This window comes from Panthera pardus, unplaced genomic scaffold (assembly GCF_024362965.1).
Source record: "Panthera pardus isolate Hobbes unplaced genomic scaffold, ASM2436296v1 HiC_scaffold_17, whole genome shotgun sequence".
Taxonomy (NCBI): domain Eukaryota; kingdom Metazoa; phylum Chordata; class Mammalia; order Carnivora; family Felidae; genus Panthera; species Panthera pardus.
In genome coordinates this window covers 132,951,869-132,976,708 of record NW_026526732.1, presented here as the reverse complement: position 1 = coordinate 132,976,708, position 24,840 = coordinate 132,951,869, and the positions used below count along the sequence as shown (strand labels likewise).

The following is a 24,840-nucleotide window of genomic DNA, read 5'->3' as shown; positions in this document are numbered from 1 at the left end:
AAGAATTATATACTGTATTCTTACAATAAAGTAAGCTAGAGAAAAAATAGTTAAGAAAGTCATAAGAAAGAGAAAATACATTTATAGCATTGTATAGTATTTATAAAAAAATATCTGCAGGTAAGTGACACATGCACTTCAAATTCAGGTTGTTCAAGGGTCAACTGTACTTTGTATTTAACAGTGTGGCAGAAATTTTAGACTGCTTAGAAATGCAGGCAAAGAAATACTTCTTTAAGGAAAAATCCTCATGCTCCTACTAATTTATCTGAGTATGAGAATTTTTTTTTAATCATTTAAGGAAACTTCTCACTTTTATTTGCAACTACTCTTGGAAAGTTCTTTTTTCTTTGTTTATTTATTTATTTTGAGACAGAGACAGCATGAGCAGGGGCAGAACAGAGAGAGAGAGAGAGAGAGAGAGAGAGAGAGAGAGAGGGAGAATCCCACGAAGGATCTGCACCATCTGCACAGAGCCTGGTGTGGGCTCAAACTCGCAAAACTGCGAGATCATGACCTGAGCTGAAATAGAGTCAGATGCTTAACTGAGTGAGTCAACCAGGCACCCCTACTCTTGGTAAGTTTTTATTTTTATATCTGAATTTAATTATTATTTCTGGAAAAACATCAGTAATTCTCTCATTTCATTTTCATACAGTCACAAAAGTTATCAGAAGAAAATTAAAAACAAAAAATTTGATGTACAGATCAAATGGGGCTCCCTAGTACTTCTTAAAGCAGGAGGGGAGGGGAGAGCCTGGAGTACATTTCATAAACTCTAATTATTAGTTTCTTCCTGGGAGCAGGGGTAGGAAAAAAAAGCCTGTTTATAGTCTTTTGGCTCCTAGTACTCTGAATACAGTCTGAAGCTGCACAGGAAGGATTCTATATCACAGTTTAAATTTTTATTGGTGGCTCAAATATGGTGACTTAAAGACCGGACATTAGGGGCGCCTGGGTGGCTCAGTTGGTTGGGCGTCCGACTTCGGCTCAGGTCACGATCTTGCGGTCCGTGAGTTCGAGCCCCGCGTCGGGCTCTGTGCTGACTGCTCAGAGCCTGGAGCCTGTTTCAGATTCTGTGTCTCCCTCTCTCTCTGACCCTCCCCCGTTCATGCTCTGTCTCTCTCTGTCTCAAAAATAAATAAACGTTAAAAAAAAAAAAAGACCGGACATCAGAGATGTTGATTTGAGAAGAAACATAGCAACATCATAGGAGAACGGTATCTGTTTTTTTGTGTGTTTTGCAGAAGTGAGTGCTTTTGTCTGATGCATGTTCTATACAACAGATGGAGGCGCTAGCACAAAACTCGACGAGGCCACTCCTCTCCACCTGTGGGTCGCGTCCTGCAGGAGTCACTGTCCATCACTGGACTCCAGGTGCATATATGCCCTAGATGCAAAAATCCACCCCAGCCTTGGTCTTGAAATCTGAGACTATTACTGTATTTTAAAAGATAACTGACAAACAGCAGCAGGAGTCAAAGAGAGGGGTCAGCCGTAACTTATCCTATTCATAAATCAGAATAGCAAAGTATAGGATCCTGGGCCGACGCTCTGGTGACAATGCCAGAGAAATTGGCTGTGGCCCTTTAAAAGGAGGGCAGTGGGGGGAGGGTGAATAGTGATGTTTAGGTTTAGGAAGCTTTAGGTGATCAATTGTGCAATGACTAGAGATGCTCCTTCACATATTTACACTTCATTTCTTTGTTAACTCCATTTTCCCTCCTTCCTTCCATCTCTTATAGTGGAGTACATCATTCTGTCCAAAGGGATGAACTATATTTGTTAAGCTTTGGATTATAATGAACTAAGTGACCTTAATTCTTCACAGAAATTGTATTTATCATTCAAAAGCACGGGTAACCCTTCTTTCATTGTGAATGTTTTAGGTATTGTTTTCCTATGGCAAATGAAATAAAAATGATGGAAGTCCTGTCTTTTGATTCCAATTTCTCTAGAAAGTACTCCTTCCCTACCTGATTACTCCCTCCTGATGGGTTTTCAGGTCTAAAACCCACGTCTACTTTGACAGTCTTTCCTTCATCGACAGAGTAACTTCTTCCCTTAATTAAGGCAATTTTTGAGCATAAAGATAAGTCTGTACAATTTAAAGAATATATACTCAAATTTATAAGAAATTAATCTTATTTTCTCTTATGGTCTTTGTCTTTGTGAAACAGAATTAAAAATAAGATAATTTATTCCATTCCATTTTCTTACATTAGGCCATTAAATCTAAGGTCAGTGGGGCAGAAGTCTTATTAATTTTAAATTATATGTACATCTATATAAATACTTATAAATGAGTTTCTTCCTTTTCACACCTCTATAAATATTTCTTCCATTTCTATAAGCTTAAAGTAATTCCTTAAAATGAATTAGTTTTACTTACCTATGATGGATAAGACAAATAATTTTATTTGAGTAAAACATGTTCTGATTCACAGAGAAAGGGTTTTTCCAAAGTGGCTAAAAGCAGGTTCACAAATGTGGGAGTTTGCCGTTTGTAGGGAGACCTGATGTTATGAAATGTCGGATGTCCAAGATTTTTGAGATGGGGGTGTGAGAGATTCTTTTAAAATGACACATAGCTCTCTGGGGTATTACTGAACTTGAAATTGGAATCTCCCCTTTAAGACCAGATAGACACTGAAGAAAGGTAACACAAGAGCTGTTTTCCCAGCAATGCCTGACTTAATGTCCTGTTTTAACAAGAGTAGCCTGGGTTTGACTTTTTGTAAAGGTATACATTAATCCAGGCACTGATAGAGAATCTTTAATAGAATTAAAGACATTTAGGGCAGTAGAAACTCCTGGTCTGGCTCCTTGGTTTGACAGGTGATGACACTGAGGCACAGCAAAGCTAGAAAAACACACGGTAGCAGAGCCAGGACTAAAACATTATATACCTTCCATTCTTTCCCCAAAAGCTTGATTAGAAATACCCTTTGCCTACTTAAGAGGTTAATGTACTGACCCCTTTCTTAACAACACTGATCCTTGTTATGTTTTATAATTATATGTGGGCGGTGGGCCAGTCCTAAGGAGCACTAGAAAGGGTAACACTAGATGTACTGAATCTTGCTCCTTAGGGAGGAACAAAAATGCCTCTGAGAGAAGCCACAATGAAGGCAAACACCTGTGCATTCGTTCTTTGTCATTCTCTGTTCCCTCTCCCCGTCCCCTAGCCAAGGTGTTATTAACAGCACTGTCAGTCACGGTGGCGTCAGCCTGTGGAGTGGGGAGTGACAGCCTTTAAAAGCTTCCAGGGGTAAGTTTCTGCAGGTTTCCAGGCTGATGCCTTTAAGCCATAAGCACTCAGGGTCTTAGAGCTCAAGAACGTGGTGTTGCAGATAACCACACAGCCTCACTGCCCTGCTAGTGACCCTGAGGGAAATCACTTCTCTATGAAAGATAATTTCTTCTCTGTGACAACACCACCCTGGTCCTCACTGAGAAAAGATCAACTGTGTTGACTTATGACTGCTGGTTTTTGACATCACTATCCTCAGAGGATTTCCTAATGCAGTTGGACAGGAGCCCAAATGTGCAAAGACAGGTTGAAGTGATGAACATAGCGCATGCCCCAAGTTATAGCTGCAGCGGTGCATTTTGGCTGAGAAAGATGGAATCTTTCTTCAGCACAACAAGGACAGCGCATGTGTCGTGGATTCCTTCTGTGATAGCTGCTCTTGAACAACAGAGCTGGCAGACATGCAGGGCATGGAGGGGGAAACTGTGAGCAAGTACAGAGTCCTGCTTCCCTCCCTCTCCCTCTCGTTCTCCCTCTCCTTTCCCCTCCCTCCCCCTCTCTCTTACCTCCCACTCTCCCTTCTGCTTCTCCCTCCCTCTCTTTTCCTCAGGGAGAGCAGACATTTTAACTGATAGTTTGTAAATAGTGTTAAGGCAGGCAGTTGCTACCTGAGTTCACCTTTCTTATCTCCAGTTCCATCCCAAACTGATAATGCAACATATCTGAACATGTCTTGTCATACCAAAAAGGAGTCTGTAGCTCAAGTATTTAGGAACTTTCATTCGCAATTTTCTTAAAGATTGCTTTTGCATATGGCTTTCTCTGTACTGGGTAGAAATTCATTAATCGCTATTTTGTATAAATAAAGACATACAACCCTCTTTACCACACCTGGTAACTCAGTGCACAGCAAGCCAGCCAGTCTCCCTGGGTGTGTCTGTCGGCACCTCTGTGGCCACACTCTGCCCCAGCAGGGAGAAGAAAAGGAGACACTGAAGATCCTCCTGGGCATCACACTGACATTCAAGAGGCCCAAGACAGAACTGTGGTTTTGAGCATCTCATAACCCTCCCCTGGTTCACAACGAGTGACAGAAGCTACAATGCCAAGGCTTTTTTATTTTTTCCCCATTTGTGGTACTGTTCAGTTGTGTCTGTCTCTTCCATAATTTGATGTTTAGATCCAGGTTTAGGCCTTGAACATTTCTGATCTCCTTTTCTTTCACTTTTGATATACGCTTCTTGTAAAAATGAGTTTAAAAACATGGTTCTCCCACGTGAGAGATGTGTTTCTGAATGTTGGTGCACCCTGACTTTCTAAGGCCCATCACTCACAGTATTAATTACCTATCATCTGTCAGTCACAGTGACAGGCACTGTGAAGATACAATAGCAAGACAAGACATGGTTCTCGACTCTAACAAGTTAACGTTTTTGCTAAGGGGACAAGATAAACACTAATGATATAATCAGCCAACAATACAAGGTTGTCTACAAGGACTAAATTCTGTGCTTCTCCATCAAAAGGAAAATGAACATTATAGTGGGTAGGGTGAGCCTGAGCAAAGGCACAGAAAATTCCAGGAGGGGGCATTTGTAGGGGTGAGGGGATCACCCTGCCTGGTAAAGAGGATATGTGGACCAACAGGGAAATGTGAAGGCTGGGCAGACTAGCGCAGGCTCCATGAGATAGGCAATTGGGAACCACTACAGGTAACAGGCAAGAATGTGCTTATGAAGAAGGAAGGTCGAGATGGTTTGCTGAAGGAAGAGGATGAGGCAGGGAGACTGCCAGAAAGAAACTCAGGAAATTAAAGGAACACCCCAGAGAGGAAGAGGGCCTGGATAGATGGATGGGGAAGATAAAAATATCTGCCTCATAATGTTACTGAAAAGACTCAATGAAAAATGCACAAGGTGTTCTCTGCATAGTGACTACTATATAATATGTGCCCAGTAAATGCTATGCTAGAACTATTGTGCTTATTATTATTTCCATGTATGAGAAGAGAAATAAACAAACAGAAAGTGAATAAATAAAACATAGCCCTGCCTGCATGCTTTGTGAACTAATATTAGGGCTATCTGTCTATGAAAACCATTCTTCTGTCATTTGAGAGGGGTTGATACACATTTGTTCAACCTAAAAAGTATCTTTGAAACTGAATTAAAAAAATGTTTATTTTTACGAGAGAGAGAGACAGATTGTGAGCAGAGGAGGGGCAGAGAGAGGGACACAGAATCCGAAGCAGGCTCCAGGCTCTGAGCTGTCAGCACAAAGGGCAACAACGGGGCTTGAACTCACAAACCGTGAGATCATGACCTGAGCTGAAGTTGGACACTTAACCTACTGAACTACCCATGTGCCCCTGAAACTGGATTATTAAATGGCTTTGGTATTAAAACATTTAATGATAAAACTCATGGTTAAAATGCAGGACAATGGGGATGCCTGGGTGTATGTGTCTGGCAAGGCACTGGGTATACAAATGGAACAAAACACCTTCCCTATACTTACAGAGCTTAAAATACTGTGGCGGAAAGAGATGCAGAAACCAGCAATTAGGACACAGGTGTGCAATTCCTTATGCGAAAGCTTTGGGGAGTGTTGTGGAATTGAGATAGTTTGGCTTCCAGAAAGACAACATGACAGATGTAGCACACACAGGTGAACGTTGCCCTGGTCTGTCTGGCCCACCCTATTTATACCTGTCCTGAGGTTGCATCTGGCCAGTGCCCCTTTTTTACTGTCAGAAATTGTATGGGGAATACAGTTACCCTAATCCCATCTTAACACTCCTGGCAATGCCTGAGAAGCACCCCATAATCAAACGCATTCAGATTTCTTTAGCAAAATTAAAATCTCTTTAGCAAAAGAGGTGTGAAATTATGAATATTCACACTAAATGGTATAAAGACAGACTGTAAATAGTCCTTTGTCCATTCAGGCCAGATTGTGCTGCCACGTGGGTTATGAGAAACATTTGATTTTTCCAGAGCTTTCTGAACTTTGAAATCCTGGGCAAGAGGCTGTGGGCTGTGTAGAGTGGTAGGCAGCACCTTCTGAGAAGTGCAGGCATTACAGAAGAATGGCAGAGGGAACACTTTGCTCAGTGTTGGGAAGCTGAGGGAGCTTCCCAGAAGAACTACTGGTGAGCTTGAGACCTGAGGGAGGAGGAGAGTTAGCTGAAGGAGCGTTTGGGAATGGGGTGGGCAGAGGGAAGGGATGTCATGTCCTGGGAGGTGGCATCCCCAGTCACCCCAGGGCTAGAGCCAGACAGTAACAGAAAGGCAGGCAGTGAGGCAGGGAGGCCATTGTAAGCAAAGGGGTGCATCTGGAAGGCCTGAGGCTGGGAGGAACAAGGTCAGATCTTCACTTTCAAAAGAAGATTGTGGCAGTTTTGCACTGATAACTCTGAGGAAGGGCCAGGGAAGGGATGAAAGCAGGAGGTGAAGCTGGCTGCACTGGAGGGGGTGATACACTCAAAGGCCCTTCAGGAAGCGGGCTCGAAGGATTGCTAGATGTAGGAGGCCATGAAGAAAAGGGTGAAGCCCAGGGAAACATACAGGTTTTCCTGTTCACTTGTTCTAACCTGAGGCCCTATGAAAAATACTTGTCTTTTTCCTCATGCTTTTCTTTATGTTAACTGATGAGAACATCTCTGGGATCTGTGACTGACATTTTTTACTTTCCATTTTAAGATAATATATGTTCATCAGCAAATATTTAGAAAATACAGTACATTAGAGGGAAAGACCCCTTAAAGGTCTATCATCAAAACACAGTCAGTGTTAACATTTGTGCTGGAAAGAGGCCTGAACACAAGAGAAGTCTGAAGAATGTGGCTAAATGATTATTTCCTTCTAACTTTTTCTTACTGTTCTTATATGGTTGCGATCATACTGTTTGTCCATTTTCAATACTGCTTTTCTTATTCAACATTTTATCTCAAACAATTCTGAATGAATGCAGCTTTTAAAGGCTTTGGTGCCTTATGTCAATTTGAAGTATCCTACACAATTATCTTTTATGATTGAATATTATGCTGTCCAATAGATCTCTAAGCCCTAAGGAAATTATTTTAAAGGAAAACACTCATGACAATATTATAGGGAAGGCAAGGAAGTGTTTGGCATCTCTTACTAGGTCCTAGCTTCTAACTTTCCAAATTCTCTTGCTGTCAGCTGAACCGGGCATGGAAACATTTATAACTGGTGGTTTGTGGATAGCAGAGTAGTATTTTAGCAGTTAAATGAATCTCAAGTTTCAGTACTTCTCCAATGTTGTTTACCCCAAATTTCAATATTATTATTGGTTGGGAATAGAAGGAATTAAAATTACATCTCCATTGTGCCCACCAGAACCACGTCTCTGTTAACCATACTTTTATGTGACTTCAAGAAAGCAAAACCAACTTATAAGATTTTGGGGGTCAAAACATGGGCCAAAAAGATTGTGATTTTTCAAAATACCTATCTTTCCATTCATCTATCTATTGCTGAAAAATACTTCTGGGTCTCACAGAAGGGGGAGAAGAGACTTTAAAGATAGACTGAATAGCCATGAAGTTCAGAGAAGTAAAGAGAGGACAACTTTCTTAAGGGCTCTGTTCCAGAGCACCGTTATCTTGTCCAGGAGGGAGGTACTGGACCGAAGTGCCCTCTGTGTCTCCCAGGGCAGTCCTCAGAGTGACCACACACAACTCTGACTAGAGGAACATCTGTTGGGCATCCATCCTTCCCTACCCATCCACCCCACTCTTCTCGAAAGACCCATGTCATTAGCACCTAGATTTGGAATTCAGAACTAGTGCTTCCATAGAAAAACAATGTTATATATGGTAATTAGGTACAGTTAAAATATTTTTATTAGTGTTTTCAATATGTTATTGGGAAGATAGGTGTTTGTTGGGCAGGGCTGGGCCCTAATATTATTTAAAACATGTGTTATGGGAGGAAAATCATTTTGAATACGAACTCTGTTATTACACTAAAGATTTCACAAAATAGGCTATGCCCTTACTTGTGACAGAGGTAATTATATTTTCTTAAACATTTTATGGAATAAGGTGTAAATAAGTGAAATAAGAATAAACAAATACACTGTTCACCCAATTTTAATGGCAGAGAGAGGAAACAACCAGAAGTGCCAAGTGGGAAAGGTACCCATCCACACCTTCCTAAGGCCTCAAGGGCCATAAAGAGTGAGCCATTTGTTCGCCATTCACAGAAAGTGTGTGAAACAAAACATGACATCCTTATATATCTCACAGGTAGGAAGGAAATAACTAGAAGGCCATAACTCTGTAGATGCTGGAAATGTCACTCTTTTGCATTCCCAGCAATCTGTGGGGCATGTTCAGAGAAGCAGAAAGGTGGAGGAAGGGGGAAGGGGGGCCTGAGGAGTGGGCTTACAGTTGGAACCCCTCTGGCGGCATTGTCAGTACAGTGACAGTGACAAGAACAAACATGCCACATGGGGTGGGTCCAAATCTGAACTGCTCAGGGATAAAGAAGTAGCTGTGCAATGAAGTATGATAATAATAATACAGTTTAGATATGAAGAAGGTGTTGGGGAGAAAGTCCCATTGCATCAGATAAGTGGTCCATAAAATGGTTTAGATATTGGCAAAAGCAGGTTTGGTTTCCTCCTAAACTATGGCTATTATAAATGCTTTGGTATATTCCTTTAAAAATTATTAAAATTATTAAAATATTCCTTTTTTTGATATTTCAAAAAAGAGAGTATTTATTTGTGCTAGAATAATATGATACGGTAAACATAAAAAGGAACTTAACAATCATAAAAGACAGGAGGACATCTTTTTCTTTTGTTATTTTGTTGTTGAATATTTCCTGACATGAAATGTAATGGAAAATAGAGTTTTTATTATGTAAGTGTGTTTGCTTATATTCGTATTCTTACAGAGGTTTTGATGACTGTGAAATTACTTATTTTTAAAATACTGAATTCAAATATATTTCCAACATCTGGATCATCTTTGCGTAAACTTCTGGAGTTATTAATCCATAAACTTTGCAAGGCATTTCTTTCTGATCTTCAGATATTTACAGCTTTTTTTTAATATATGAAATTTATTGTCAAATTGGTTTCCATACAACACCCAGTGCTCATCCCAAAAGGTGCCCTCTTCAATACCCATCACCCATCCTCCCCTCCCTCCCACTCCCCATCAACCCTCAGTATTCCTTTTAAATTAAAATCTACTAGTCTAAGAATTCTAAGGGCACATTAAAGAAAAAATAGTGACTGCCAGGTGGGCTTTTGGGCCTTGCTAACATTCCCTTGAGCCCCAGGGGAAGAGCAAAAAGCCACTAGGGTCACATCTTATTATGCTGTATCTTGGTGGCTTTGATTTTTCTTTTAAACCTAAACCAGAAGCACTCCTCAAAAAGACTTTTTTACATGGTAAGTAAAATGTGAGCCAGTCACACACTAAAAGGACAAAGAGCCATTGTCAGGTAATATGGTGATGCACTCCAGCTGGGCCATTGCCCCTCCCACTTGTAGACAATTCTTCAGAACCACTGGGGGAGAGCAGCCAAATGAATAATGCTCTCTGATGGCCTGTGAATGGTTCACAGTGCTTCAATTCTGCAGGTAGACAGGACAGGTTTACGTCCTCTGAACATACCACTGGACTCTGCCTGCTGGGTTTATAGTTTCAGACCATTAAGTAGGTGCAAACCCACTCACTGCAACAAAGAAAAGCTGCACTGAGAAAAGGCCAGGGAAGACCTTCACAGAATCACAGTGCCAGCCACCCCTTCTGGTGCCAGAGATGAGGGGACCTTGGCTGGAACAGACCAAGAGCAGGTGTCCCTGATGGCCAAGGGGTAGAAGGCAAAGTTTTCAGGTGACCTAGAACATATGACCCTGGAGAAAAAGGGGGTAAGGCTTAATGGGGAACCATAGCCTGGAAACCGGCTGGGCCACTACCATACAGTATGACCTTAGGCAAGTCACTCAGCCTTTTGGTGTCCCAGTTTCCCCATCTGAAATGATGATGGAGAAATTAATGCTCCCCAGGCACCTGGAAGAAATAACAATGAAATTCTGTGCTGGAGAAATCAGAGATGCAAGACAGCAGAGATTGGTCACAGATTCAAAATGGCGGCAAAGGCCAACACCAAGCAAAGTGATTTTCTGCCTGTTACTCCCCCTCACCCCACAGGGCCCGGAAGAAGCACCTGATGTTTTTAGCTGATTTTCACAACAGCAGACAGAAATGAACAAGTATTGTGGGCCAAGACCTTGAATCTTGCTTCCTAAGGCAAGAACTTGATTCTCTGAGCTGCCCTTACATGGTTTTGAGACACTGCTTATGTCAGAGAAAAAAAGGGAAAAGAGGAATTTGTCAAGAAATTATGCTCTAACTAGGATTTAAAGTTGGGACTGAGAGTTACATTTCAAAACCAGAACTTGAAATTTGGGGGTGGAGGGAAAATGTCCCTTTTCTCAGTGAAAATGGACTTTAGTTGTAAATCTGTCTAGCTCAACTAGGGCAGAGCAGCCAAGAATGAAGAGTTTGCATCTCTAGCAACAGCCTGTGGCTTAACTGCAGAATTATTTCTGGAAATAGTCAATAAAAATTACATATGTATATAGAACAATAACATAAAACTCCAACCGATATAAACTCACTTAATGTAAATGACTTTGGATCTTAAAAAACTGTTTTTATATTGCCTAAATCCCTGAAGTCTGAGCCCATGATGTACCTGGAAGTTTCCCAAGAGTCCCTGCTTGTCAACACTATTCCTGCAGAAGTCAGGCTGTTTACTTACACCATGCCTGTCAAATTGACTTTGTTTCTAAATACTCTATATTCCCACCTTCCATCAGACAGGGAAGAGCATTTGTATATGTCCATATTCCTGAAAAGCCACATTATGCCTGAGGATACAGCAGATATATTCATCAACTTGGTAAAGAGAATCATTTAAAAGCCAGTCAGATTCTGTGCAGTGTGGACTGAAGTTCCTGTTGGCCACATGGGTTGAGCTGGGTAGAGGGACTGTTAATATGGTATGATAAATGCCATTATGAGCATTCAGGGCTAACATAATGTGGTATCCAGCAAGCATCTGTTGGGTGGCTGTGCTGGATAGTCATCTGAAGAAGTTGTCTTGAAAACCTGGTTCAGTCCTTCATCTCAGTGTTTACAAATACCTGACACATTTCCTCTGTTTATAATTCTGTGACCATGACCTATTCTCTAATCCTCTCCAACACCTAGAAACAGACTCCAGGATCAAGAGAGAAAATTTCAAGAGATCAGAGGTTTGGGGCTTCACAGCAGATACAAAGGAGGTCGACTAATTCAGCCAAATTAATTCAGACTCCTTGTTAGAGAGGTTTTCTTTGATAATAACCACATCAATTTATACTAAGATGGTATCTTTGGTCATAAAATGTCACCATGTTTCACAAACATTAACTTAGCCTTCTAGTACCTCTGTGTAGGTTAACATAATCACCCTTCATTTAGAAGACAAGGACACTGAGATGATGTTAAGGTTGTAGATAGCTAAACATACAACCTTCTGATGCTGCATTCTATCTCAACTCCTAATTATCTAACCAGAGTGTTTTTCCTTGGTGTTTCCTTTCAATGAATAAACTAATATCATTGTCAATGGTTTCCATAAAAAACAATAACTGCAAAAACACATTTCTAACCTATTGTCTATAGTGGGAGTTGAGGCACAAAATGTCACCTACACAGACAGAAGTTCCAAAAGAAATAATGACTTATCCCCTCATGTTTAAAAACAAATACATGCTTTACTTTTAAGTCTGTGATGCAGACCACAAAATATAAAGGAATCAGAAATGAAGTTTAGCTACCTGGAAAATTTATAAAGATGGAGGAAGGAAGAAAGAAAAGAGGTTGAATTATTTAAAAAAAAGAGCAACATCATGAAAATGCAGAAAAGGAGAGGAGAGTATTTCTAGGAAGCAATGGGTTGTTTAGTTTGGATTTCAAGATTGGTGGGTAGTGAAACAATATAAATATTCAGTTGGGGAGGGTTGAGGACAGAGTGATGTGAATCAAAATGACTGACAAATGTACATCAACATATGGGGACAATGATGCAGATGTGTGAAGTTATTTTTGTTGCAGAAAGCTGGAAGGCAATGGTCCTTACATCCATGCTTATCCCAAAGTGATGAAACAGTATAAGACTATGCAGAACCAAGTCACAAATGTAAAACTGATAAATTAGAAGAAATATGCCCATAGTAGATGCTCTAAATGGACAAGAAACTGAATTTTGTTTTATATTTTTCCAGACAAACCCAAGTGACAGGAGATTAAGCGCCACCCTTTTCATAAATCCATTAAAGAAAACCATGATTAAAACTACTCTTTTACCTACCACTGTCCTTATGGGATAAGAAATGTCCTGGTTTTATGAATGGACTCTAGCGTTTTATCTTTTCAGTTCCTTTTTGGATCAGTTGGTGGTTGCTCAGCACCATATGTGATGACTGGGTGCGAGCCTTTGCCGCTCCTGGGCACCCACCACCCGCCCACACTAGGATCGGATGTGTGGGCATTGTTTGTTCAGCGTCTACTCCCTTAGGCTGCACTGCCTCCCACTGCCCTCCCTCACCAGCTGAAAGAGGAGACAATGCATTGGTATCAACAGCCATCCCACCTTTAGGGCAAGTGGGAGGTGCTGATTCATGAAGACAGTATTTCATATCACCAATAGAAAAATAGGCTTTAGATCCATGGACTTCCCTCCCCCCAACCTTCACACTACATTTTACAGATGTGCCAAACTGTGAAAATGGCTTCTCTCTCATCTCAACCTGGCAGCACGCAAAAAAAAGGCTTCAAAAAAGAACTGTTTTGATCCACATTCTCCCTCTTTTCTGATCCATGGATCCACAATTTTTAGCAAGAGAGCCATACTCAATCAGACCCACGTCTCCTCTGTTGGGAAACACAATATTAAAAAAATTATATTTTATATACTTGTTTTAGAAAGTAGGTCTGAAGCTTATTCCATTGCATCTGACTGTATTTTTTACCAAAATGGCTGCACAAAGAGGAATACAATGCAAGCCTTAATAGGAAAATCTTCTCTGTGAGTCCAATGCTTATTTCAGAATTAAAAAAAAATATTGTTCTAAATGACTATTACCTTTCTTACACAATCATATATTTAAATTTTAGTCTTCATTAAAAAAAAAAAAAAACAGGAAAACACTGGAGGTTTAAGTGAGGGGGAGATAACACGCCATTAGGTTTCTGGTAGACTTTGGCTCCACAGTTAAAGTACCAGTCATTGTAGCTATTTACTGATCTATACTTATCACTTTTTTATTCAAAAAGTTTTGGACATGAAGTAGCAGAGGAACACATGCAATGCACAAAGCCAAAAGAACAGCTGATTGTCTCTTATGCCGTATAATACTTTGCTCAACACATACAGTCTCAGAGTAGGGAAAAGAAAGATGGTAGCTGCCACCAGGGCATTTCTTATTAGCAGTTCAAAACTGAAAATGCCTCTGTTTGGCAGGTGTACTTTTCTTAGTTAGAAACAACCTAGCATGCCTTTTGCATATGTGATGCTATTGGTGCACTCCCTCCAAGATTTCAAAGACAACAATAAGGTTTCTCACATGAGCAGTGCACAGCAGTGTACCCACAACACACCAGATGGATGCCAAAGGGACCTACTCTAGAGTCAGTCTGTAATATCCCCATTACCAGCTCTTCCTATTTAGAGGCACCAGTACACAACTCTGGTGGGTTGGAATGGGTTAAAAGCTTATTTGAGATGGTCTGAATTGCTTAAGAAAGAAGTTGCAGGGACTGGAGTAGGGAAACAATCAGAACCTCTGGAAAAAAGAATTTCAGAAAAGATGAAGAAAGAAAGAAGGCTATATCAGCAAAAAAATAAGAAAGAAAAGGGCAAGAAATAAAGAACTCGTGAAAGGGGGATATACAGAGATGGAGGGATATAAAAGGAAGATGAATTTTGTTTAAAGGTTGGATGTACAGATGTAAGCCATGAATAAACCCAATACTCATCTTGTAGTAGAATTTCAAATAGAAAGAAAAAGAGGAAAAATATTTTTATACTTTTTTTTCTACTTTGGAATTTAGTTACAGTTTATTACAGTGTTGGAGTAATTTTGTTTATACCAGAGCTGGCTGGAAAGCAGGAGAATGATCCTTTGATGTGGCATACATGCATTCATTAATTGATCCCCTTTTATGTACCAAGTACTATCCAAGGCCATCAGATGTCATTCCTGCCCCCAAGGTCCCAGGTGGAAATGACACATCACATTACAATGGGACAAGTGCTTCATAAGAGGTTAAGTGCTAACTTTGCCTAAAGAAATAAAAGGAGGCTTCACCAATGGGCTGACATTTGTGCAGGGCCTAGAAACTAATAATTCATCAGTTTTTCAATATGCCCTTTGAGACTGGTGGGAAATATTCATTGTTATGCTACAGTGGGAAAAACAGAAGGAAGGAGAAGTTCGAAGCTTTGAGATTTATAAAAGTGAGAGGATTGGGAATAAAAAGTGTTGAGACTTATACTTTTAAATTTCTAATGCTAGCCAGTAGAACAGATTCAAATTACCACTGCACTTTCTTATAAATTTTAGAATTTTAATAAGGCAACGTAGCACTCACTCTCTAACCTTCCAAAGCTAAAACGAATTCAGAAACAGATTATTTCTTTTCACCATCTTGACTTAGAGAAACTTGACATATTCCCAAAAGTTCAACAAGTGGTTCTAGATGATCATTTAGGCACATTTTCTCTAACATTTTTCCAAAAATAATAGAAACAACTTGAATCTAAAATGTATAGTGCCTTTCTTTTTTTTTTTTTTTTTTTAAATTTTTTTTTTTCAACGTTTTTTATTTATTTTTGGGACAGAGAGAGACAGAGCATGAACGGGGGAGGGGCAGAGAGAGAGGGAGACACAGAATCGGAAACAGGCTCCAGGCTCCGAGCCATCAGCCCAGAGCCTGACGCGGGGCTCGAACTCACGGACCGCGAGATCGTGACCTGGCTGAAGTCGGACGCTTAACCGACTGCGCCACCCAGGCGCCCCAAAAATGTATAGTGCCTTTCTAATACCACTCCACATAGGATTAATTTCATTCTCAACAAATTCCCTGTAAGATTGGGAAACATTTCATGATAAACTTGAATATTTGGGGAAAAAAAACCCTCACATATGTAGATTGACCTTGGAATAGCTGTTAAGGACCCATGTTTATGAGATAAACAAAATTTCTTGTGAAGGTAAGGTCGTCTCTATTCTTGACTTTGCCTTTTAAGCATTAAGACAGCTGTGAACTGTTCAGGAATTAGTCTCGAACACAGAATTTAACTAACATCATAGGACATGCAAGGGGCACTCTTCTAGAATTTAAGACAGTTAGGGGTCAGATGCCACGTAACACAAGGCAGATTGGTGGTCTTGGAAAGAATAGTGGCTACACGGAGTTTAAGAATGATGCATGACTGATGTTAAGACCCATGACAGCAAGAAAAGAGAAGATGAAGTACAGGAAGACAAATACAAGAAGGTAAAAATAAAGAAGAAGAAATAAGCTAGAAATAAAGGAGGAGGAGCAGCTGAGCTGCTGCAGGGGGAGATAACATGCCATTGCTGGAGGCACAGCAACATAGAACAGAGGATGTGCTGGGCACAAATGGAGGCTGGGAAGGAGAGTTAGTGGTGATGGGCCTCATTATTGCTGTGCTGGACAGGTTCTCTCTGCACGACGGGCTCCCTGCCTTTTGTCTCTGCAGGCCCCTCTGGTTCATTTCCTGGACACCTCCTGCCCCAACCTGGAGTGTGTTCTCTCTGTCTCTCAAACCACAAGTCTTTCCAAAACTCTACTCTAAAGCTCCTATTCTTTAGGAAGCCTGTTCTTATTCCTTTGCCTACTGTTCCCTCAGACTTAGGATGGTTTGTCCTCATTCATAGTTGCTCAAGTGCATATTAGTATTTTGGTGGGTTTTTTTTTTTTTTTGAGTACGTATATTACTAAACTTTAAAATGACAATTAACTAGAGTCCCCCATTTCTTCTTTCTTCTCCAAGTGATAAATAATGTGTTTTCCAAACAACAGAAAGCACTGTGATCCAGCAGTGGGTCAAAGTGATTAATTATTCTCTGCCAACTGAATACCCCACAGCCCAAGAACCCTGAGCCTCCAGAAGGAATACAGCTCCTTCAACACCTTGATTTTAGCCCAGTGAAACTTAATTCAGACTCCTAATATCGAGAAGTATAAGATAATAAATCTGTATAGTTTTAAGCTGCTAAGTTTGGGATAATTTGTTATAGCAGCAATAGGAAACCAACACAGATTTCAGACTGTAAAAGTGACATCTAGCTGGTTGTAAGAAGCAAGTACAAAGATACGTTTCTGCAGGAAGATTTCTGAGAGGGGATGGAAGGGTGTGGTTGGCAGGTAAATGGAGCACTATGAACATACATGATGGCCTAATATATTCTCTTTGGTGGCTGCTCTCTAGACTGTTAGGGATACTTACATTCTAGGAGTAGTCATAGAACTTGCTAGATCTCAGGATCTATTATAGGTTCTGGGAATACACAGTTTAGGCAGAGTAAGAGGGGAGGGTCCCTAACTCATCTCCTTTAACTTTCACTGTGATCATCATTTCTGCCACTGGATCAAGAAGTACAGAGCTGGTAAGTAGCAAATAACCCTTTCTGCATGAAGTTATGGATGAAAAACAAAATAAAGATTTAAATAAAAGAAAATCTCAGGAGTTGATGAGCTCAAAGTATCCTTTCAGATGTCTCTTGATAACTAATGATTTCACAGCAGTGGGTGATGATGATAATTAATCATGATGACAGTAATAAAAATGGTAATATGCAGCACAAAGTACCTTATATTTATATAAGCTCTTTCATCTTTAAGAATTCTAAGATGCTTTGCAACCTTCCAGTACATATCAATATGAAATGAGGTCTCTGCTTACATCTGAAATTCAGTTTTGCCTGGATTGACAGGTAGTAATCATCTGCCAGTTAATGGAAACTCTTTGATATTAGCTGGGTAAGGAGCCTTGAAGGCAGGGGATAATCATCAAGGATGGCAGACACTTTAGTCTGGCTCTGCAGCTCTTGGACACAAACGTTCGATTGGTGAATTCTGTGACTTAAAAAAAAATGTTTATTTATTTATTTTGAGAGAGAGAGAGAGAGACAGAGAGCAAGCAGGGTAGGGGCAGACAGGGAGAGAGAGAATCCAGGCAGGCTCCACATTGTCAGCACAGAGCCTGACTTGGGGCTCCATCTCATGAACTGTGAGATCATGCCCTGAGCTGAAATCAAGAGTCAAACACTTAACCGAACTGAGCCACCCAGATGCCCCAGAGTTCTGTGAATTCTTAACCCACTTTTCCAAAAATAGGTTTCTGAGGCTTATCTCCTGAAATTCAAATTGCCTGGCTTTGTGACTAGCTCCCTGTTCATGCTTTTCTCTCCTCTCACCCGCCATGCTCTCTTTGGGGTGTTCATCTCAGAGCTTTAACTCTTCCTTTTGCACAACTACCCTGTCTAGAGGCCCTGTCTGACCTCTTTTCTTTACACCAGGCCTCCAGCTCCAACTCCTGCTTGATATTGCCATGTGGATATCCCTAAGGCACCATGACTGTACCAGAATTCCTCAACACCTCCCACTGCAAACGGAGTCCTCTTCTTATATCTCTGATGTGAGTTCTGGCATCATTATCTCTCACCTACTTCACGGTTCAGCCTCTACTCCAGGGAACCACCTTCAGTTCCTGTCTGTCATCCACATGTCACTATCCAATCCATACCTAATCCTGTGGTCGCCATCTCTGCAATGTCCTGGCATTTGTCACTGATTTTCTCGCCTCCGCTGCCCTGGTTCAGTTAGCTCCTTCTTATACCTGCACTAGATTGTCCCAATAGCTTCCTAGATGCTCCTCTTCATTTGTCTGAGAGTTACCATGGGACAAGAACCTTATCTCATCCATCTTCACATTTCTCACAGAGGTTCTAGGACTTATCTCCATGGTAGAAATTCAGTAAACATTCTTTTTGAATTGAATCTTTAAGACCGCAATCATATAAGAATACTTTATTTTATATATACTGATATATTCTGGAGAAGCTGAAGGTAAATAAGAGTTATATTTTAAATGTATACAATGAGCATACTATTTTTAAAAGATTCTGGTAATAAATCCTGAAATTAGATAATATTTTAATACCTTAGAAACCTACTTATTTCTAAGTTTAGATATTCTTTAAAAATTTTTTTTTAATATTTATTTATTTTGAGAGAGAGATATAGAGTGCGAATGGGGGAGGGGCAGAAAGAGAGAGAGGGAGAAAGAGAATCCCAAGCAGGCTCAGCACTGTCAGCACAGAGCCTGATGAGGGGCTTGCACCCATGAACTGGGTGATCATGACCTGAGCCGAAATCAAGAGTCAGATGCTCAACTGACTGAGCTACACACGTGCCCTTAAGTTTAGATATTCTTATGCCAGCTTTTCATGAAGCAGTGCACTTCTGATTTATCCAAGAAACCATCAAATTTATGATAGCATTACAAAATGTACAAACTGGATTTTGCTATTAAGGACAGCACCTATACTGAACAGTGGCTGAATGGAACTAGGTATTTACCAGCAGGCCAAGCACCTAACATGTAATTATCTAGGAGGCAGATCAGAGCTATTAAGTTAGCCCATCAGCTGTGGATACCAAATTGGAAGTTTCTGACAAAAGCAGTCAAATGAATTCTCAACATTGCTAGTAGATGTGACAGTGAATGAAGAAACCAGTCTGCCATGAGCCAAGGGCATGGAGAGTGAGGCAACAGAAGGCCTAGGGTAAGATAAAGATAGATAGGGGCCAAGAGTAAATGTACATGGACTAAATTTTGGTAGACCTGGAATACTTGGAATATTTTTTTCCTCAGTGAACAAAGTGCTGGGGAAAAAATCAAACTTGGTAAGGAATAATTAACCTTATTGAGAAGATAAAGCAGAATAGGGTAGAGGAAGGAAACCACAGATAGATTTATCCATGAAATCTCCATGAATAAAGATTTTTGTATTTATTTTGGAAGATAAATATAGCTTGATACAACAGGAAAAAACACTGTTAATTTGTTTAAAAAACAAACAAACAGCAAATGGGGATTTCTAAAATTCCAAAATACAGATCTCGCTGGCTGGATGAAAATGAAGAGGGAACAGGTGATCACACCCATGATGGATGGGCCTCCCGTAAGTAATTCTATACTTTGAGTGAGCTTCATCAGGGCTAGCTGAGGTAGAAGCTGAACTCAAGTACTAATAGTTCTTCCTAAGAAAAGTAGCTGCAGAAGCTAAAACAAATTTCTAAGATTTTGGAATTTCTTTTGTAGATGTCAAGAGGTCAACACTGTAATTATAAATGGGGGTAGTCATTAGCTGGACAGCTTTTTTTTGGGGGGAGGGAAAAGTACAGATTTTATAGGAATTCCTAATTGGTGCAGAGAAAAAACCCCCATCTATAGAAGGACATCAGAGAGTTTTTAGGACAAATGCAAAAAATATTTTTAAATAAGATAAAGTATATACTTATGTATATTCATATAGATTTTATGAATCATTAATTACATTGTTCTGATCAGGATCTAATCATGAAAACTTTCGAGGAAAAATAGGATGTTGGGGGCATTATAGTAAGTACCCAATTACTATTTCATTAGATATGAAATGCTCTCGAGGGGGGTAGCAACCAAGGAAAGAACACAGGCTTTAAGAGGAATGTTATATGCCCCTAGGGGTTCTGTATGGGATCCTATGAAGTATGGAAAACATACAGTAGAATATTTGAGAATCAACTGAAGAGACTGAAACTTAAAGCTCCTTTGGTTAAATCCAAGGAAGGAAAAGGGCAGGAAAGGTCAATGTGATTAAGGAAGGATATAAAGATTAGTATGAGGAGCCTAAGAGGGAGGCTTAAAATATATAAACAGTGATTTAGAGATATAAACTATTTATAAAATACAAGTATAAGAAGTTCAGAGGAAGCATTATGATGGCACATTAGTGCTAGCATCCCACTCCATTGTGATAGTTGTAAAAGAGGAGAATGCTAGGATATGAAAAATTGGAAGGGGTCTTACAGAACAGCCTCTCCTTTCACAGGTCCAAGAATGCAGGAAGAAAGGGACTCGCCCTTAATTTGCTCTCTCTGCAACTCCTTATCCTAGCTCCCACCAGTCAAAACAAGGAACAAAGAAAAGCAGCAGTGGAGGGGTAGGATTAGAGCTTTGGAGGTCAGAGGATCAGGACAGGGAAAGATCAACTGGCTCTAACAGCGCTGAGAAGATGAAGGGTTGGAGTTGGGAGGATCTAATTTCCTGCTTTGGGAGGGGAAGTGTGAGAAGGTGGTGAGAACAGAGATGGGAGAGAAAGGGGACAGTTTCAAGACCCCCAGTACCCAGAGATGGAGCTGAAGGAAGGACATATACACATCTTCTGATGATAGATCAGATTCCTGAGGTCTGGAAAGTGTTACCCAGCATTATTCTAAACAGGGCTCTGAGATACAGCAAGCAATTATGGGCCATTTAACTTAACATCATTTACAGAAAAATATTAGGAAAAGTTTGCAGAGGGGACAACTCGACAAGCATATGGTAATTTGATTAGAAACAGGCCACATGTTTTTACTGAAGGAAGGTGTTGTTTTAACTAGCTTGTTGGACTTCTTTGAAGTTACTGCCTTCTCAATTCTGGATTTTAACTCCTGATTTTTCTAATATCTATAAATAATGGGAATAAACAGAAAGTATCTAAGTAAACAGAACAAAAACCAATTACAATTGAGGACACTAGAAATACAATGGCAAGAAAAATGAATGTTGAGATGAATATAATAGCAAGAAAAAAATTTAATTTACAACTTCTAGTAGCATTTAAGTCAAGATATTTTTCATGAAAGGTATGTGATTTGAATTTTGGTTTGTGAATATATGCCCTATGTCATTTCCTAAAATACTCTGCAGAAAAAAAAGTGATTTTTGTTAGTTTAACTGAGAAAACAAAAACCAAAAACCAAAAAACAAAACAAAAACAAACTCTCAGCCTTTTTTTTCCTTCAATGGATTGACTTTTCGGTGTGGTTAAAAATTTGGTGTGGTTAAAACATTCAGATGAATTTCTCATTAATACAACCTTTGAAAATTTTCCAAGTGAAAAATTCTCAAACAAAATGAAGACATCTTATTTTATTTTAAATTAAGTAGTAAATCAATATTATTATTTCCATACCACCAAATAGCTACTAAAGCTTCAGAAGGAGAATTAGAAAAGATAAAAATCAAGAATAAAATATCAACGTACTTATTAATGTTGGCTTGAAGACTTTATTATACCTTCTTATCTACTTTTTACTGGTTGATCTGTACAATTTATCATGTGTCATTGTACTTTTCAAAAAGTACTAGATTTAAGTAACTGATCTATACCTCTCTCTGTATGTACAATTTCCACAAGGGTGGGGAATGTGTCTGTTTTGCTCATAGGCCTAACATAGTGTTTGGTAAATATTTGGTAAATGGATGAATAAATAAATAACAATAATGGCACATCAATATTGGGTATTTTACTGTGTGCCAGATACTATTTTTATAAGCATTTTGTATAATTGACTGTTAATTCTTCAATACTTCTATAGACTTCTAGTTCTCCTATTGATCTCATTTTTAAAGTCAAGGAAACAGAGGCATTGAGAAGTTGAGTAACTTGCCTAGTCACACAGCTAGTCATTGGCAGTTTTTGAACTCAGGCGGTCTGGCCCTAAGACCCCACACTCAGGCATGACGCTACTTCTTCTCTCTGAATGAAGCACATTGCATGAGTCTGTGTATAAATGGGTACACATACAGGAAATTATGTACAAGAGAGGAGATTTAAGAGGCACAGAACTCAAGTGTTAACATTGCCATCACCAGATACTGGAAATCAGGGGCTATGGAGGATTTAAAGTCTGATGTCCAGGATCAAGATCTTCACAGAAGCAAAACTAAACATTTAAAGGAAACATAGAGATTGATAGGTAAAGAACAAAAAGAATGTGACTCCATTCTGCTCTAATTGGCTGCCAGAGTCCTTAGCTCAGAACAAAAACTTTCAAGACTTTCCATGTTAGTAACAGAAGCAAGATTTAAGGTTTTGTGGTGGCTAAATCAATGAGGACAAAAATTACTGGTGCATGTGGAAGTATGTTCTATATGGCATCATCGGTGGTCTTTTTTGGGGTCGTGCTGTCCTGTGCTGAGTAAAGAACCTTTCTTAAAACTAGCCTGAATCTTATTCAAAAAACAACACAAAGTTCTATTTCCGTTCAGTTGCATTAGGGTATTGATGTTCTGAGACCTGATATGTCCTTATCATTTTTTTTTCCAAATTTTCTTGATGGTATTTATTTATTTATTTTTTCCTAGCAGTCATTCTGGAACCATTTGACTCTAAGAAGATTTAGTTTATATTTTTGGCTTCAGAGTGCCCTATATGCTGAGAATCTTGGAGGATGCATGATTAAAGCTAATCAGGAGATCAGAGTTTTAAAGAATTCAAGGAAGAAAGAAAAAAAAGTCTCTGGCTCTTGCAAGATGGATTTAAGACACTTAAATGGGAAGGATCCAGTTTAGACATGGGAGAATTCCCCGTCCACCCTATACTGAGTGCTGACAAACCTCAGAGAAGCTGGGTGCTTTTCAGGACTCACTCTGAATGACTCTAGATGTGTTGGTTTTAGGGCCCTGCACCTAAGTGAAAGCTCATTTACAAGTCAGTCTCCAGTTCTGGTCACCTTTTAACTAGAATACTATCACCCCTGAGGCAATTCTATATAAGTCTGTCAAGCTGGTCCAAGTTTTGGGAAAACTTGTTGTTCTGAGGAATGAGGTTAAAAGTTTAGTCTCACTATACAAGAAAAGCTTGTCCCACAGAATATTAAGTTGAAGTGGAGTGAACAAAACGAATGTAGCCTAAAGGCTTAGAAAGATGAAATGTAGTTAAAAATCCCAAATCAAGCAGGGAATCCCAAATCAAAAGAAAATCTAGGGTGAGAGTTCCATCAGTGAAAAAAGCAAGCAAGCATTTGAAATAAGATGCTTCTCTTATGTTCAAACAACACTAGTGTAAACAGAATTGCAGAACAGGTATGATGATGACATTTGAATGGACAAAAGAAATGAGGAGGGATGCAGCACTGTCAGGGCAGGAAAGAGGGGTCGATACGGACTCTAAGAACCATCTTGTTAGTCCAAGGGTCCTTTTCCTGTTCAGCAAATTCTTTTGTTCTGTGTCCTTATCAATCCCCCACCTTGCCTAAGTAAGAATGACAGACAAGCCATTCTTAATGACTTCCTAGCTTTTGAAACTATTTTGGTGTCAGAGAAAGAACCACGTTTCAGTTGTTACAAGGATGGAGGTTTCTGTGGGCTCAGTAAATTTTCTACTCTGAGATGACAATTTTTGTTCGTGAGGAGAGAAATAAATTTGTCCATTTATGTGATCTGTGCAATAGTCTGGAAAAATGACACCCTTGTGGCACCTCTTTAGGACAGGGAAACAAATGCCAGTGTGGCTAGGGGGCTCCATAGACAGGCATTCCTTGCGGTGTCAGCAGGAGTGTGCTGGTATCTTCCTCCCCCAGAGATGGAGCACATCCTTTCCTTGGCACACCCACTTGCCATTAGCACAGGGAACCATTGTTCACTGTGTGTTAGAGACCCAGCCACGCCCTGTGCCAGGACAATGCACTGACTCTACAGCTCTAGTCTCTAAGCACTGCTGATTTCCTTTCCTTTTTACTTCCTCCTGTGTGTCAGAGTACATGAAATGAAGTTTGTTCTTTTGTTTAAAAAAAGAGATTTTAGAGGGTGATTACTGATGACATACTCACTGTCAGTTTCTCTTCTCTGGGGTTTTCCTAATCTCTGAAATGCTGTACAACATATAAGGTTCAAAGCACAGATAAAACAGGTTCTATTTTCACAGCTAATGTACATTTCATTAGGAAACCTCTGAACAATTCTCTCTGAAGATGCTGTTTTTGATTATTTTTAGATCTATTTAACATGCTGGATTTTGTCACCATAGTATGAAGGTAGACCACTTTAAAGTGACAGCACCAAGCTAAAAATCTTTATAAATTGAGGAAAGAAGGATAATAGGCACTAACAATCTATAGGTCATTTCTTAATACAGAAAATTTTGTATTCATCCACCCATCAGTCAATATTTATTAAGCACCTACTTATTAAAGCCTAAGATATTTTTTAAAAAGACCTTATCCTCAAAGAATTCGTAATTCGGTAAAAAGAGAAGGTCATGCAAACAAATGAGTATAATAAATTATAATAGATGTTACAGCATGATTATGCATAGCATATAATGTAGATACAAATGAAGGAGGAAAGATTTTAGTGGTAGTAAGTAGTATATTGACCAGAAAAGGATTCACAGGCAGGGCAGTACATGAGCTAAATCTTAAAAAAATG

General features: G+C 39.6%; 1 protein-coding gene across 3 annotated transcripts in view; it reads right to left on the bottom strand.

The window, feature by feature from the left end:
- GMDS (GDP-mannose 4,6-dehydratase) overlaps positions 1-24,840 on the bottom strand; it is a 624,172-nt gene that overhangs the window by 71,640 nt on the left and 527,692 nt on the right. The window lies entirely within an intron of this gene.